The sequence below is a fragment of the Eriocheir sinensis genome, chromosome 29 (assembly GCF_024679095.1).
Source record: "Eriocheir sinensis breed Jianghai 21 chromosome 29, ASM2467909v1, whole genome shotgun sequence".
Classification (NCBI taxonomy): domain Eukaryota; kingdom Metazoa; phylum Arthropoda; class Malacostraca; order Decapoda; family Varunidae; genus Eriocheir; species Eriocheir sinensis.
The window spans coordinates 5,113,256-5,128,255 of NC_066537.1; the positions used below are offsets into that span (position 1 = coordinate 5,113,256).

Genomic DNA, 15,000 nt, shown 5'->3' on the forward strand with positions numbered 1-15,000 from the left:
AACCCTTGACCTATGTTACCCAGAGGTCCTTAGGTGGTGAATATGCGTAGGATATCGTGTTTTGCACCCTAGAAGTCCTACACCCTCTTCTATGGCCATGTTACAAGCTCTCCCTTACTGCTACGGTTGTCAAATGTACTATGTTACCAACTCACAAAATAACGGCAGCTTTCGTAACGCTCGCAGCCCTTCTAGAATTCCATATTCTCACTATTTCCAAAAAGTATAAGTGTCGTGATAGTCCTTCCGCCATCTATAGAAAAACACATTGAATCTTTGTTTGTGTATTATAGACCTCTGATTTCCGACTCCATTTTTCAACTCCAGTGTTTGTTACGTTGAGTTCAACCTTCTCTCTCATGGCTACGTACATTCAAACTCACCTGTGGACTGCGTGTGGACTCTACTGCGGACTGTATTTGAACTCTATGTCGGACTGTAAGTGAACTCCATAGGGCAGTGTTGTGAGGGTCCGTTCACAGCCACAAAAGCCTGTATATTCTGAAACGATCATCACCTCAGTTTCCCAGTTTGAAGTCTCCCATGGAAGGTGCTGCAGGGATTCTCATGGACTGTTTTGTGACCCGGAAGAAATGACTATGGACCGGCAACAGTGGAGGAGGCTCATATCCCGTCGAATCCCACCATAGGGAATAAATGGACATTAAACGATAATGATGATGATGATGTTTTGTGACCCCAGTGATGGTTTGACCCGACTTCTGCCTTGAGAAACAGTCATATAATGGGAGCTATTGGAAGTTACCAGGCTTTTTCATGGACTGTTTTGTGACCCCAGTGGTAGTTTGACCCGACTTCTGCCTTGGGAAACACTCATAATGGGAGCTATTGGAAGTTACCGGGCTTTTTCATGGACTGTTTTGTGACCCCAGTGATGGTTTGACCCGACTTCTGCCTTGGGAAACACTCATAATGGGAGCTATTGGAAGTTACCGGGCTTTTTCATGGACTGTTTTGTGACCCCAGTGATAGTTTGACCCGACTTCTGTGGCTTGATCTGGAAAACCCATCCATGAAAACCCGGTTAATTCTCTCTGTGACCTTAGGAAACAGCCATAATGTGAGACCGGGACCTTTAATACCATAGCCATAGAGTTCAATCCCTTTAGTGGTGTGTTATAGAGGTTGTCAGTGCCCAGAGAGTCGGTTCAAGCAGCCACTTTAGCTACAGACTCAGAACCAGTTATACAGACAGTCATGCCCTTTCGTGGTGCGTTATAGAGGTTGTCAGTGCCCAGAGAGTCAGTTCGAGCAGCCGGTTCAGCGACAGACTCAGAACCAGTTATACAGACAGTCATGTAGTGAGTGGTGTGTGTTTGTGCTGTGGTGGGATGTGCTCTGAGGCTGTGATAGGGGTGAAGGAGAAGGAGGAGGAGGAGGAGGAGGAGGAAAAATGGAGAAGATAAAGACAGGAGGAGGAAAAAGAAGGAATAGATTGAAAAAAGGAAGATTAAGAAGAAGAGGAGGAGGAGAAAGAAGATAAAGAAGAGGAAGAGATGGAAAAGAATGATTATAAAGAAGATGAAGAAGAAGAAAGAGGAAGAGGAGGAGGAGGAGGAAGAAATGTGTCGTACTATAAGGGATGTCATGCGAGAGAGAGAGAGAGATCACAGAAGACTCTCCCACACGTATATATATATTTTTACAGTGCCAAACAAACAAACAAACTAACTGACAAACAAGAAGGAAAAGAAAGACAGTGAGTTAGAAAAGACAAAAAAAAATTGAGAAAATGAAAAAAAAACTCGTACAATTTTGTTTAATCTTAAAAACTTACGAACTCGATCTTTCACCAGTAGAATCTTGCATAAGGAAGTGGGATATTGACTCACCGACCAGTTCAGTTCACTTTTCAGCCCCCTGTCAGCCCTAAATCAGCCCCATGCAGTGCCAGCTAAGCCCAATTCATCCTAATTTCGATCTCTCACCAGTAGAATCTTGCATAAGGAAGTGGGATGTTGACTCACCAACCATTTCAGTTCAGTTTTCAGCCCCCAGTCAGCCCTAGATCTGCCCCACATAGTCCCAGATCAGCTCAAGGCATCCCAAACTTGATCTTTCACCAGTAGAATCTTGCATAAGGAAGTGGGATATGAGTCTACCAATCTACCAGTCAATCAGCCAGTCGGTTTTCAGCCCCCAGTCAGCCCTAGACCAGCCTCATTCAGTCCCACATAAACCCAATTTGTCCTAATTTCAATCTCTCACCAGTAGAATCTTGCATAAGGAACTGGGATATGAACCTACTGACCAAGCAACCAATCAGTCAACCAGTTTTCAGCCCCCAGTCAGCCCTAAATCAGTCCCAGCTAAACCTAATGGAGAAAACAAGTGATCTGTAATGCCTTTGGGAACAGCCTGCAACTCCTGCCAAGGGGGAAAGGGAGGGAGGAGAGGGTTAGTGAAAGAGGACAGTTATATAATGTGTTCTGTCATGCTGTCAGTAGGGTGTATGGTGCTGCCTCTCGGAGGGTTGTGGGTGCCTGCCTGTGTTGGTTGGTAATGGTTTTAGTAAGTACTTCTGCGTTACCATCCATCTTACCACTAATACATAATTACTTTGTTCTGTTGATGATGTTGTTGTTGTTTTATGTTGTCTGTGTGTGTGTGTGTGTGTGTGTGGGTGTGTGTACAGGGCCATAATTTCTAGGGGGCTAGGGGGGCTGTAGCCCCCCCAGTATTTTCTATATCAGTCTCAGAATGCCCCCAAAAATGTTTTTTTTATTTTTTTATTTTTTTATTTCCCTGGCCTGTGTCTGCTGGGTTCCCTCACCCCCATTCCCCCCCCATGGACTCATGATGCCCTCAAAAATCTGCCAATACCACGGGCCGCTGCACCCGGCGGTGTGTGTGTCCGTACTGTATCAGTCTGTGCATTCATTATTGTGTAAAAATGTTTAAGCTGTTGTTTGTCTTCATCTGATGCTGTGAATATGGAATATTGTTATCATCATGATTATTATTATTATATATATATATATATATATATATATATATATATATATATATATATATATATATATATATATATATATATATATATATATTACACTGTGTGTTGTGAATTATTTAGTGTGTGTGTCAGCCTGTCTCTCGCCGTCCCCCTGACACAGTGGACCCCCCCCGGAGGCGGTGTTCGGTCACCTTGGTCTATACAAACTTACATATATATTTTTCTCTATATCTCTTGGCAGTTAGTAACTGTAGCAGTCAGTCCACTCTTGCCTTGGCCACTGCCCCTCCTGGACCCTAGTGAACCCTAATGGACCCCTCCTGACCCTAGCACACCTTCAGACCCTTGTACCTTATTGGCCTTTAAAATTAATCGACCTGTCAACGAACGTAGTAAAATATAGCAATGTATTTTTTATGCTATTTTCTATTCTTTTATTTTATGTATGAATACTTTTAAGGACCAAGAAGAGGAAGAAGAAAAGGAGGAGGAAGAAGATGAGGTTGAGAGAGAGAAGAATGATGTGAGAAATAAAAATATATATATTGATGAAGTGTTTTGGTATGTGTGTGTGTGTGTGTGTTTTGTGGTCATGAATGGAGAAGAGGAGGAAGAAGAAGAGGAAGAGGGAAGGAAGAAAATGAGAGGAAGAAAGAATGGAAGTATGGAAGAAGAGAAATGAGGAGAAGAAGATGAAGGAGGAAAAGATGATGGTAGTAACAAAGGAGGAAGAAGAGAAAGATGATGATGAAGAAGGAAATGGTAATGAAGAAGAGGAAGAGGAAAATAAATCGTAAGTGAAAACCTATTATTATCATTATTATTATTATTACTATTATTATCTTGAAAACCAATCACTGTATTATACCTGCGAAAGTCAATTTGTTTTTCTTTTAACAAATTCTCTATGGCTGAGTTCACAATGATAAAAAAAATTAGGTGACAGGAACATTATAAGTTTTTCAAGGGTTATATTTATTGTTTCATAATCATACAGATCATAGTATTATAAGTGCTTCTTTAATACGAGCACACACACATACATACGCTAACTGCTGTTCTCTTTATCTGTTCTCATTCTTTTCTTATTTATTTCCTTATGTTTAAGCCGTTCCTTACAAAACACTTAAGCCTAGTCTCCAATAATAGCTTGTCCAACACACACACACACATACGCGTCACACCACCTGCAGCTCTCACAATCACAATTAGTATTAACATATCTCCTCTTTATTAGGGAAAGGCATCAGTTGTTGTTTTTCAAAGATTTCTCCCTCGTTAACCCGGTAGCACCAGGGATCATGTTTCTTAATGGTCCCTCTAAGCGCGAAAAAGGAGAAAAAATCACCACTCACACGAACTATTTCATAATATATATCAAAGCATTTGTGATCAGATTATGTATGATCTATTTTTGGGGGTTTAAAATCATGGCACAAATTTGGCCCATCGCTGCTACCGGGTTAAATGGAGAGCACGGACTTTTGCCAATTTAGTCGCTTAGCCAAGTCAGTCTGTCTATGAGGATTGGTGTGTGAAGTCAGTCTGTCTACGAGGATTGGTGTGTGAAATCAGTCTGTCTACGAGGATTGGTGTGTGAAATCAGTCTGTCTACGAGGATTGGTGTGTGAAATCAGTCTGTCTATGAGGATTGGTGTGTGAAGTCAGTCTGTCTACGAGGATTGGTGTGTGAAGTCAGTCTGTCTACAAGGATTGGTGTGTGAAATCAGTCTGTCTACGAGGATTGGTGTGTGAAATGTCTGTCTACGAGGATTGGTGTGTGAAATGTCTGTCTACGAGGATTGGTGTGTGAAGTCAGTCTGTCTACGAGGATTGGTGTGTGAAGTCAGTCTGTCTACAAGGATTGGTGTGTGAAATCAGTCTGTCTACAAGGATTGGTGTGTGAAATCAGTCTGTCTACGAGGATTGGTGTGTGAAATCAGTCTGTCTACGAGGATTGGTGTGTGAAATCAGTCTGTCTACGAGGATTGGTGTGTGAAATCAGTCTGTCTACGAGGATTGGTGTGTGAAGTCAGTCTGTCTACGAGGATTGGTGTGTGAAGTCAGTCTGTCTATGAGGATTGGTGTGTGAAGTCAGTCTGTCTACGAGGATTGGTGTGTGAAATGTCTGTCTACGAGGATTGGTGTGTGAAGTCAGTCTGTCTATGAGGATTGGTGTGTGAAGTCAGTCTGTCTACGAGGATTGGTGTGTGAAGTCAGTCTGTCTATGAGGATTGGTGTGTGAAGTCAGTCTGTCTACGAGGATTGGTGTGTGAAGTCAGTCTGTCTACGAGGATTGGTGTGTGAAGTCAGTCTGTCTACGAGGATTGGTGTGTGAAATGTCTGTCTACGAGGATTGGTGTGTGAAGTCAGTCTGTCTACGAGGATTGGTGTGTGAAGTCAGTCTGTCTATGAGGATTGGTGTGTGAAGTCAGTCTGTCTATGAGGATTGGTGTGTGAAGTCAGTCTGTCTACGAGGATTGGTGTGTGAAGTCAGTCTGTCTATGAGGATTTGTGTGTGAAATCAGTCTGTCTACAAGGATTGGTGTGTGAAGTCAGTCTGTCTATGAGGATTGGTGTGTGAAATCAGTCTGTCTATGAGGATTGGTGTGTGAAATCAGTCTGTCTACAAGGATTGGTGTGTGAAATCAGTCTGTCTACAAGGATTGGTGTGTGAAGTCAGTCTGTCTATGAGGATTGGTGTGTGAAATCAGTCTGTCTACAAGGATTGGTGTGTGAAGTCAGTCTGTCTATGAGGATTGGTGTGTGAAATCAGTCTGTCTACAAGGATTGGTGTGTGAAATCAGTCTGTCTACTAGGATTGGTGTGTGAAGTCAGTCTGTCTATGAGGATTGGTGTGTGAAATCAGTCTGTCTACAAGGATTGGTGTGTGAAGTCAGTCTGTCTATGAGGATTGGTGTGTGAAATCAGTCTGTCTACAAGGATTGGTGTGTGAAATCAGTCTGTCTACAAGGATTGGTGTGTGAAATCAGTCTGTCTACAAGGATTGGTGTGTGAAGTCAGTCTGTCTATGAGGATTGGTGTGTGAAATCAGTCTGTCTACAAGGATTGGTGTGTGAAGTCAGTCATCTACAAGGAAAGTTGGAAAGTTTTGTTTAGTTGGTGCAACATCTGTGGTCATATGCCAGAGAGAGACAGAAGGGGAAGGAATTATAGGAGAAGGGAACAGATCCCAGGAGACGGGACACAACCCCTGATTAATACCTGGTACCCATTCACTGCTGGGTGGACAGGGGCGTAGGGTATCAGAAAAGCTGTCCAAATTTTTCCACTTCGCCCGGGAATCGAACCCGGGCTCTCTCGATTGTGAGCCGAGTGTGCTAACCACTGCACCACGAAGCCCCCTGTCTACGAGGATTGGTGTGTGTCCAGGTATCAGTATTAGTAGCCTCATCAACACACAGCCAAGCCTTTATATCAGTGGGTGGGTGAAATGCAGTATATGCCGAGAAAGGAGGCATTGCGAGCCTGAAATAACAGATCCACACCAGATAAACAACAAATAGACAACCTAAGGAAGGAAACAATATAAGTAGAAAATGTGTTGACAATAGATTAATAAAAAAGCATGAAATAAAACCACAACAAGAATCTAGAAAGGAAGCTGAACACTCCTCTAAATATGGCAGTCACCCCTTCAAGAGTAGTCCCCAAAGAGCACGAAGAATCCCCTTCCTCTTCTCTCTCTCCTTTCCTCTTTGCTTCTTGTTCCTTTCCTTTCCTATCTACGTATTTCCTTTCCCTCTTCCCATTTCTTCCTCCCTCTCCCTTCCTACTCCTATTTCTTTCCCCTTTGCTTCTTGTTCCTTTCCTTTCCTATCTATTTCCTTTCCCTCTTCCCATTTCTTCCTCCCTCTCCCTTCCCACTCCTATTTCTTTCCTCTTTGCTTCTTGTTCCTTTCCTTTCCTATCTATTTCCTTTCCCTCTTCCCATTTCTTCCTCCCTCTCCCTTCCTACTCCTATTTCTTTCCTCTTTGCTTCTTGTTCCTTTCCTTTCCCTCTTCCCATTTCTTCCTCCCTCTCCCTTCCTACTCCTATTTCTTTCCTCTCGTTCCTTCCCTTCCCCTCCCTTTCTTTCCCTTTCCTCTCCCTAAATTCCTGCCATTCTTCCTCCCTTCCATCCCCATGACCATTAGAAAAAAGGGAAGGGAAAGAGAATAGAAGAGAATTAAACAAAGGATGGAAATTATGACAGCGATGATGAAAGAGATAGGTAGATAGAAAGAGAAACACAACCATTGACCAACTTAGACTAACGGCAACAGGGTCACAGTTACCAACAAAACAATAACAATAATAATAATAAAAATGGCAGTATATATATATAGTAAGTTAGCTAAAGCATTGAAACCCACATATGTCAACAGAGGACATTCCAACCCTCTCTCGGAAAGCATTTAAACAATACCATTTCACATTTACGAGACTGGGAACACTTGAGTTTAATGACCCAGATAATGCGTTCTGAACCCTTACACTCGCTTGGCTTGGGGGGGGGGGGGGGGGGGTGGGTGCTATGCCGGGCTTGGGGTCAGGTCACTATGCACTTGGGGTTTTGGGGTCAGGGAGGTTGCAGCTGTAGGTCATGTTAGGTTAATGTCTTATTGTTTTTTTTAGTTATTATCACAGTTAGGTCACACGCACACACTTCTTTTTCTTCTTTACAACACATAATTCTTTTTTTCTTGTTTTTCTTCATTTTTCCAGCACATTCGTTCTTTTCTTTTCCTTTCTTTTCTTTCTTTTTTTTTCCTTTTCTCTCCACACACACACACACACACACCACAATTAATTTCCATCTTTCTTCATTCTTCTAATTTCTTTTTGTTTTCTTCTCCTTCTTTTCTGTTTTCTTCTTCATCCTTATTTTGTTTCTTTCTGTACTGTTTCTTATCTTCCTCCTCCTCCTCCTCCTCCTCCGCCATTTCTTTCTAATTCCACATTTTCACACTTGTCCTTCTCCACTTCTACATCTCTTCCTCCTCCATTATTATCTCCTCCTTCTCTCTTCCTCTCTTTCTTCTCAACATCTTCTCCTCCTCCTCCTCTAAACATCTTCCTTTTCCAAATTTTTCCTTTGCACTATAATCTTCTCTCCTCCTCCTCCTCCTCCTCCTTCCTCTTCCACTACTCTAAACCTCCACCACCTTTTTCTTCTTCTCTCCCTCTTCCTTCGTCTTCCTCCTTACACCTCCACCTCCTCCTCCGTCTCCTCTTCCTCCTCCTCATTCACCCGCTGCCCTCCTCCTCCTCCTCCGCCGCCAGCTGCCTCATCCTCGCCGACCTCAATATTCACATTTATCTCCAGTCTCAGGTGGATGTTGGTCACCATGAACCCGACGGCGATTATTAAGGGCAGCCGTACGCGGGAGGCCCAGGCAAGCTTGAAGAGGAAGGAGAGGAGGGGAGGGAGGCCCCGCGACCCCCCCACCAGCACTGAGGTCAGGTCACGCAGCATCCTCTCGAGTCAGGTCAGCTTGGGGTTGGTCTCTGGGGAATCATAATTGTTGTTTTAATTTAGTATTGTTTATGTTTATTATGTTTTTTTTTTTTTGTTGTTGTTTAGTGTGTGTGTGTGTGTTGGTGAATGGAGAAGAGGAGGAAAGGAAGGAAGAGGAGGGAGGGAAGGAAGAGAAGATGCTGAGGAAGGAAGAGGAGGAGACTGAAGAAGGAAGAGAAGATGCTGGAGGAGGAGGAGGAGGACATGAAGGAAGGAGGAGGAGGAGGAGGAGAAAGAGAAGATACTGGCGGTCATGAAGGAGGAGGAGGAGGAAAAGACGAGGAAGGAAGGGAGGAAATAAATTAGGTGATGTTCTTCCTACCTTTCCTTCCTTGTATCCCTTTAAATCCCCTTCTTCTTCTTCTTCAGTATTTTTAGGGGCGGGTTTTAGAGGCAGTGGACGCTTCCCTTTGTTTACATTCTGCCTTTTTTACGGTGCGCCAAGACCAAGACCAAGACGCAGCATCCTAGGTTACGGTCTATCTCATCTCTGGTCAGCATCTGTGATAATACTAACATAATTTTGACCCTCGTATGGCACAATGCATTAATATAAGAGAGAGAAAACAGGACATACTAGCGTCTATTAGCTATCTATGGCAGCATCCCAGGTTACGGTATGTCTCTCGATCATCTTAGGATCGTTTATGTGGCCCTGCAGTGCTAAGAGAGCCTATGACATTAAAATTAAAACATCTATTTCTTGTCAATAAAGTCCATATATCGTATTTTATATTAAAGGTGGTGTTGTTTCTTGGGTGCGGCCCGCGGGCTGATCACGGATAATGGGCAATGCGGCCCTCGAGGTCATTTGGGTTGGGGACCTATGCCCTTTTGATACTCGGGGTAAGGGCCAGTTTTACAGTCCAATCCAACAAGTTTGTAAGCTCCCTAACCAAACACAAAATACTACGAAAACTCCTTGTATATAGTGTTTGGCGTTGATATAAAAAGAGGGAAACTTTAGAAAACCACACTAGAAATCTCTTTAGTATCTGGTATTGAGTAGAAATAACGAATCATTGTGGATAATATAGTTTGTTTTGGGCGCTTACAATGACTGTGTTGGACTGTTGAATTGGGCCGTTTCACAGATCCCCATGATCGGTTAGTAATTAAGCTCCCAAACCAATACCAGAGCCTTCGAAATTTCCTTGTATAGTGTCTGGTGTTTATATTTAAGTTCACAAATTTAATGAAACTATACTAGAAAAGTCTTGTGTATTTAGTGTGGCATCGAAGACCTCCCCATTTTGGATTGTATGGGATTCTATAGTTTGGTTCCTCAGGTGTTGAATAATGGCGGTGTTGACGAGGATATGCCCCATGGTGGTACGTGATGCTGGTGGTGGTGGTGGTGGTGGTGGTGGTGAAGATGCCAGGAGGGTATTAGGCTATATACTGGTGTTGGAGGTGGTGGTGGTGGTGGTGATGATGGTGGAGGTGCAATCCGGTTTTGGTTACATATTAGGTAATGGTGGTTCCTCCCTGCCCATTCATTCTCTCTCTCTCTCTCTCTCTCTCTCTCTCTCTCTCTCTCTCTCTCTCTCTCTCTCTCTCTCTCTCTCTCTCTCTCTCTCTCTCTCTCTCTCTCTCTCTCTCTCTCTCTCTCTCTCATTCCTTCTTCTGTTGGGTGGTTATAGCATCTCTCTCTCTCTCTCTCTCTCTCTCTCTCTCTCTCTCTCTCTCTCTCTCTCTCTCTCTCTCTCTCTCTCTCTCCATTTTCATTATTTTCTATTTTTTTGTTTTTTTTCTTTTTCCATTATTTTCCATTTTTTTTCTTCCCTTAATTTCCTTCCCCTTTCTCTTATTTTCCCTTCCTTTCCCTTCCATTCCTTTCCCTTTTAATTCTTCCCTTCTCCTCCTCTTCCTTTTCCTCTCCTCCCCTCCCCTCCTCTTCCCTTCCTTCAATTAATATTTTCCTCCCCTCTCCATTCCTTCCTTTCCCTCCCTTCTCTCTCCTCTTCCTTCTCTCTTCTCTCTTCTCTCCTCCTTCCCTTCCTTACCCTTCGATCTCTTCCCTCCTCTTCCTCCTCCCCTTCCTTCGTTTCTCTTCCCCTCTCCTTCCTTTCTTCCTCTCTCTCTCTCTCTCTCTCTCTCTCTCTCTCTCTCTCTCTCTCTCTCTCTCTCTCTCTCTCTCTCTCTCTCTCTCTCTCTCTCTCTCTCTCTCTCTCTCTCTCTCTCTCTCTCTCTCTCTCTCTCTCTCTCTCTCTCTCTCTCTCTCTCTCTCTCTTTGTAAAACCTCTCTTCTTTCTCCCTTCCCATCGGCCTGTTAGCTCAGTTGGTTAGAGCGCCGTGCTAATAACGCGGATGTCGAGGGTTCGATCCCCTTACGGGCCAAGGACATGTGGTCACTTTTTATTTTTTACTTATTTATTTATTTATTTTGTGTGTGTGTGTGTGTGTGTGTTTGTTTGTTGGTTGTTTGTGTTTTTTTTGTGGTGTGTTTTTCTCTCTCTCTCTTATTCCTCTTCCTCCTCTTAACTTATACCTCTCGATCCTTCCCTTATCTTTTTTTTCTTTAATTTTCTTCCCTTCCCTTCTCTTCCCTTCCCTTCCCTTTCTTCTCCCTTCCGTTCCCTCTCCTTCATTTATCTTCCCTCCTTCTCTCTCCTACTTTCTCTTCTCTTCCTCCCCTCTCCTTCCCTTCTCCCTTCATTTCTCCCCCCTTCCCTTTCCTTCCTTTCCCTTCCCTTCCTTTCTCTTCTCTCACCCCTTCCCCTTATTCCCCCATTCTACTAGCTTAAGCTCCCCCTTTTAACCCTTGAAGCAGTGGCCTTTGATCATTGCTCTCCCTTTATACTCTCTTAATTAATATTCCCTTCCCTTCCCTTTCTTCTCCCTTCCCTTCCTTAAATTACCTCCTTATCCTTCGATCATATTTCTCTCCCCTTCCCAAGCTTTACGTACCAATTCCCTTCCTTTTTAATTCCTTCCCTTCCTCTTCCCTATCTCTCTAACCCTTCCCTTACCCTCCTTTTCCCTTCCTTTCCCTTCCCTTCCCAATTCCCTTCCTGTCCTTCGAGATCCCTCTCCTACTTTCCCTTCCCTTCCCTTACCTTTCCTCTCCTTCCCTCCTCTCATCATTTCTCTCCATTTCCTCTCTCTCTCTCTCTCTCTCTCTCTCTCTCTCTCTCTCTCTCTCTCTCTCTCTCTCTCTCTCTCTCTCTCCCCCTTCCCTTCCTTTCTCCTTATTCTGCCATTCTAGTTAAGCCTCCCCTTTTGACCCTTATCCCCTCGCTCTTCCCAGCAGCAGTGATGGCCGAGTGGTTAAGGCGTCTGACTAGAAATCAGATGGGATCTTCCCGCGTAGGTTCGAATCCTACTCACTGCGGCACATTGGTGGGACTCTTTTTTTTATTTAGTAATTGGGATGGATGGCTAGTATTATGTTTATAGATAGTAATGTATTGATAGAGAGGTAATGTTTCTGTTATTCTTCTTTCTGTTTATTTATATTTGTGTTATCTTAGCTTTAGAGAGAGAGAGAGAGAGAGAGAGAGAAATTTATTTAATCAGATGACAGAATTCATTTACCTTTCCTTCCTTCCTTTCCCTTCCTTTCCTTTATCTTCACTTCCCTTTCCCTCCCTTCCCTTCCTCATCCCTTCCCCTTTCCTTCCTTCCCTTCCCTACGGTACCCTTCTTTCCCTTTATCTTCACTTTCCTTCCCTTACCATCCCCTCCCTTTCCTTCCTTCCCTCCCTTCCCTTCCTCATCCCTTCCCCTTTCCTTCCTTCCCTTCCCTACGGTACCCTTCTTTACCTTTATCTTCACTTTCCTTCCCTTACCATCCCCTCCCTTTCCTTCCTTCCCTCCCTTCCCTTCCTCATCCCTTCCCCTTTCCTTCCTTCCCTCCCTTCCCTTCCTCATCCCTTCCCCTTTCCTTCCTTCCCTTCCCTACGGTACCCTTAAATTCTTTCCCTTTATCTTCGCTTCCCTTTCCTTTCCATCCTTTCCCTTTCCTTCCTCCCTTCCCTTCCCTTCCCTTACCTTTATCTTCCCTTCCCTTTCCTAACCATCCCTTCCCTTTCCTCCCTTCCCGTCCTCATCCCTTCCCCTACCTTCATTTCCTTCCCTTCCCTTCCCTTCCCTTCCTTACCTTTATCTTCACTTTCCTTTCCTTACCATCTCCTCGACCCTTTAATTCCTCCCTTTCCTTCCTCATCCTTTCCCCTTCCTTCATTCCCTTCCCTTCCCTTCCTTACCTTTATCTGCACTTCCCTTTCCTTACCATCCCTTCCCTTTCCTTCCTTCCCTCCCTTAATTCCCTTCCCTTCCTTACCTTTATCTTCCCTTCCCTTTCCTAACCATCCTTCCCTTTCCTCCCTTCCCGTCCTCATCCCTTCCCCTTCCTTCATTTCCTTCCCTTCCCTTCCCTTCCCTTCCCTTCCCTTCCTTACCTTTATCTGCACTTCCCTTTCCTTACCATCCCTGCCCTTTCCTTCGTTCCCTTCCTTCCCTCCCTTCCCTTCCTTTCCATTCCTCTTTCCCTTCCCTTATATTCCCTCCCCATACAAACACGCACAAACAAACACACACTCCTGTTCCTTCCATCTCCCGTGTGGTCTAGTGGCTAGGATACGCGGCTCTCACCCGCGAGGCCCGGGTTCGATTCCCGGCACGGGAAGTTGTTTTAGATTTTATTTTATTATTTATTCTATGTTTTGTGTTTGATGTGTGTATAAGGTAGGTTAATTTCTAGTATAGGGAGGTTTTTATTATTTGCTATATATTGTGTGCAGAGAGAGAGAGAGAGACTTATAGCTACATTTATACATACATACAGACAGACAGACAGACAGACCTACACACACACACACACACACACACACACACACACACACGGCCCGGTAGCTCAGTGGATAGAGCGTCTGCCCCACAACCCCAGCTGGGTGAAGATAATTTGGGTTTATCTTCTTTCACGTGTAGCCCCTGTTCACCTAGCAGCGAGTAGGTACGCGACGTCAGGCAAGGAGTTGTGACCTCGTTGTTGCAGTGCGTTGTGTTTGAGTGGGACCCGCAGCAGACCAAGAGGTGAATTACACACACACACACACACACACACACACACAGAGAGAGAGAGAGGCGGACAAAATTGCCGCCCCTTCCTCTCTCTTCAGGTTTTCGTAGTGTAGTGGTTATCACGTGCGCCTCACACGCGCAAGGTCCCCGGTTCGATCCCGGGCGAAAACATAGTATTTTTTTTTACTTTTCTTTTTTCTCGGTTTTCCTTCCCATTCCTTCTCTTCTTCCCTTCCTTTATTTCCCCTTCCTATACCTTTTTCCTTTTTATAGTGTTTTGAAGAGAGGGAGAGAAGAGAGGAGGGAAGGGAAGGGAGAAATACAGGGGAGGGAGAGAAGGGAGGGAGGGAAAGAAGGAAGGGAAGATAAGGAAGAAAAAGGAGAAAAGGAAGAGAAGGGAGGAATAAAAATGAGAGAGGGAAAGAAGGAAAGGAAAGAAAGAAGAGAAAGGAGAGGAGGGAGAGAAGGGAAAACAGGGAGGAAAAGAAGGAAGGGAGAAAAAGAGGGAATAAAAAGAATTAGAAGCATCACCTAATAAAGAGGAAGGGGAAGAGGAGGAGGAGGAGGAGGAGGAGGAATATAAGGAGGAAGATTAGAAGATTAGAAAGGGAAACAGTGGAAGAGATACACGATTAAGGAGAAGAGGAGGAGGAGGAGGAGGAATGTAAGGAGGAAGATTAGAAGATTAGAAAGGGAAACAGTGGAAGAGATACACGATTAAGGAGAAGAGGAGGAGGAGGAGGAGGAATATAAGGAGGAAGATTAGAAGATTAGAAAAGGAAACAGGGGAAGAGATACACGATTAAGGAGACGAGGAGGAGGAGGAGGAGGAATATAAGGAGGAAGATGAGAAGATTAGAAAAGGAAACAGTGGAAGAGATACACGATTAAGGAGAAGAGGAGGAGGAGGAGGAGGAGGAATATAAGGAGGAAGATTAGAAGATTAGAAAGGGAAACAGTGGAAGAGATACACGATTAAGGAGAAGAGGAGGAGGAGGAGGAGGAGGAGGAGGAATATAAGGAGGAAGATTAGAAGATTAGAAAGGGAAACAGTGGAAGAGATACACGATTAAGGAGAAGAGGAGGAGGAGGAGGAGGAATGTAAGGAGGAAGATTAGAAGATTAGAAAGAGAAACAGTGGAAGAGATACACGATTAAGGAGGAAAGGAGGAGGAGGAGGAGGAGGAGGAATGTAAGGAGGAAGATTAGAAGATTAGAAAGGGAAACAGTGGAAGAGATACACGATTAAGGAGGAAAGGAGGAGGAGGAGGAGGAATGTAAGGAGGAAGATTAGAAGATTAGAAAGAGAAACAGTGGAAGAGATACACGATTAAGGAGGAAAGGAGGAGGAGGAGGAGGAATGTAAGGAGGAAGATTAGAAGATTAGAAAGGGAAACAGTGGAAGAGATACACGATTAAGGAGGAAAGGAGGAGGAGGAGGAGGATGAATGTAATGAGGAAGATTAGCAGATTATAAAT

General features: G+C 44.1%; 2 protein-coding genes, 1 long non-coding RNA gene and 4 other non-coding genes across 12 annotated transcripts in view; 6 read left to right on the forward strand and 1 right to left on the reverse strand.

The window, feature by feature from the left end:
- Nucleotides 1-15,000, forward strand: part of LOC127004846 (bicaudal D-related protein homolog) — a 140,630-nt gene that overhangs the window by 81,171 nt on the left and 44,459 nt on the right. The gene's annotated exons all lie outside the window — the stretch shown is intronic.
- The window catches only part of LOC127004845 (uncharacterized), a 112,969-nt gene that overhangs the window by 26,815 nt on the left and 71,154 nt on the right, over nucleotides 1-15,000 (forward strand). The gene's annotated exons all lie outside the window — the stretch shown is intronic.
- The window catches only part of LOC127004850 (uncharacterized), an 89,882-nt gene continuing 80,001 nt past the window's right edge, over nucleotides 5,120-15,000 (reverse strand). Inside the window, exon 3 of one of the 4 annotated variants that reach the window (XR_007758054.1) lies at nucleotides 5,120-8,187. This is a non-coding gene — a long non-coding RNA (uncharacterized LOC127004850). The remainder of the gene's footprint in view (nucleotides 8,188-15,000) is intronic. The other 3 variants (XR_007758056.1, XR_007758057.1, XR_007758055.1) reach the window with 3 other exon arrangements.
- Trnai-aau (transfer RNA isoleucine (anticodon AAU)) lies at nucleotides 10,763-10,836 on the forward strand. The gene has a single exon. It is a non-coding gene; the product is annotated as a tRNA-Ile (tRNA).
- On the forward strand, nucleotides 11,749-11,830 carry Trnas-aga (transfer RNA serine (anticodon AGA)). The gene has a single exon. It is a non-coding gene; the product is annotated as a tRNA-Ser (tRNA).
- Trnae-cuc (transfer RNA glutamic acid (anticodon CUC)) lies at nucleotides 13,055-13,126 on the forward strand. Its single transcript has one exon. It is a non-coding gene; the product is annotated as a tRNA-Glu (tRNA).
- Trnav-cac (transfer RNA valine (anticodon CAC)) lies at nucleotides 13,620-13,692 on the forward strand. The gene has a single exon. It is a non-coding gene; the product is annotated as a tRNA-Val (tRNA).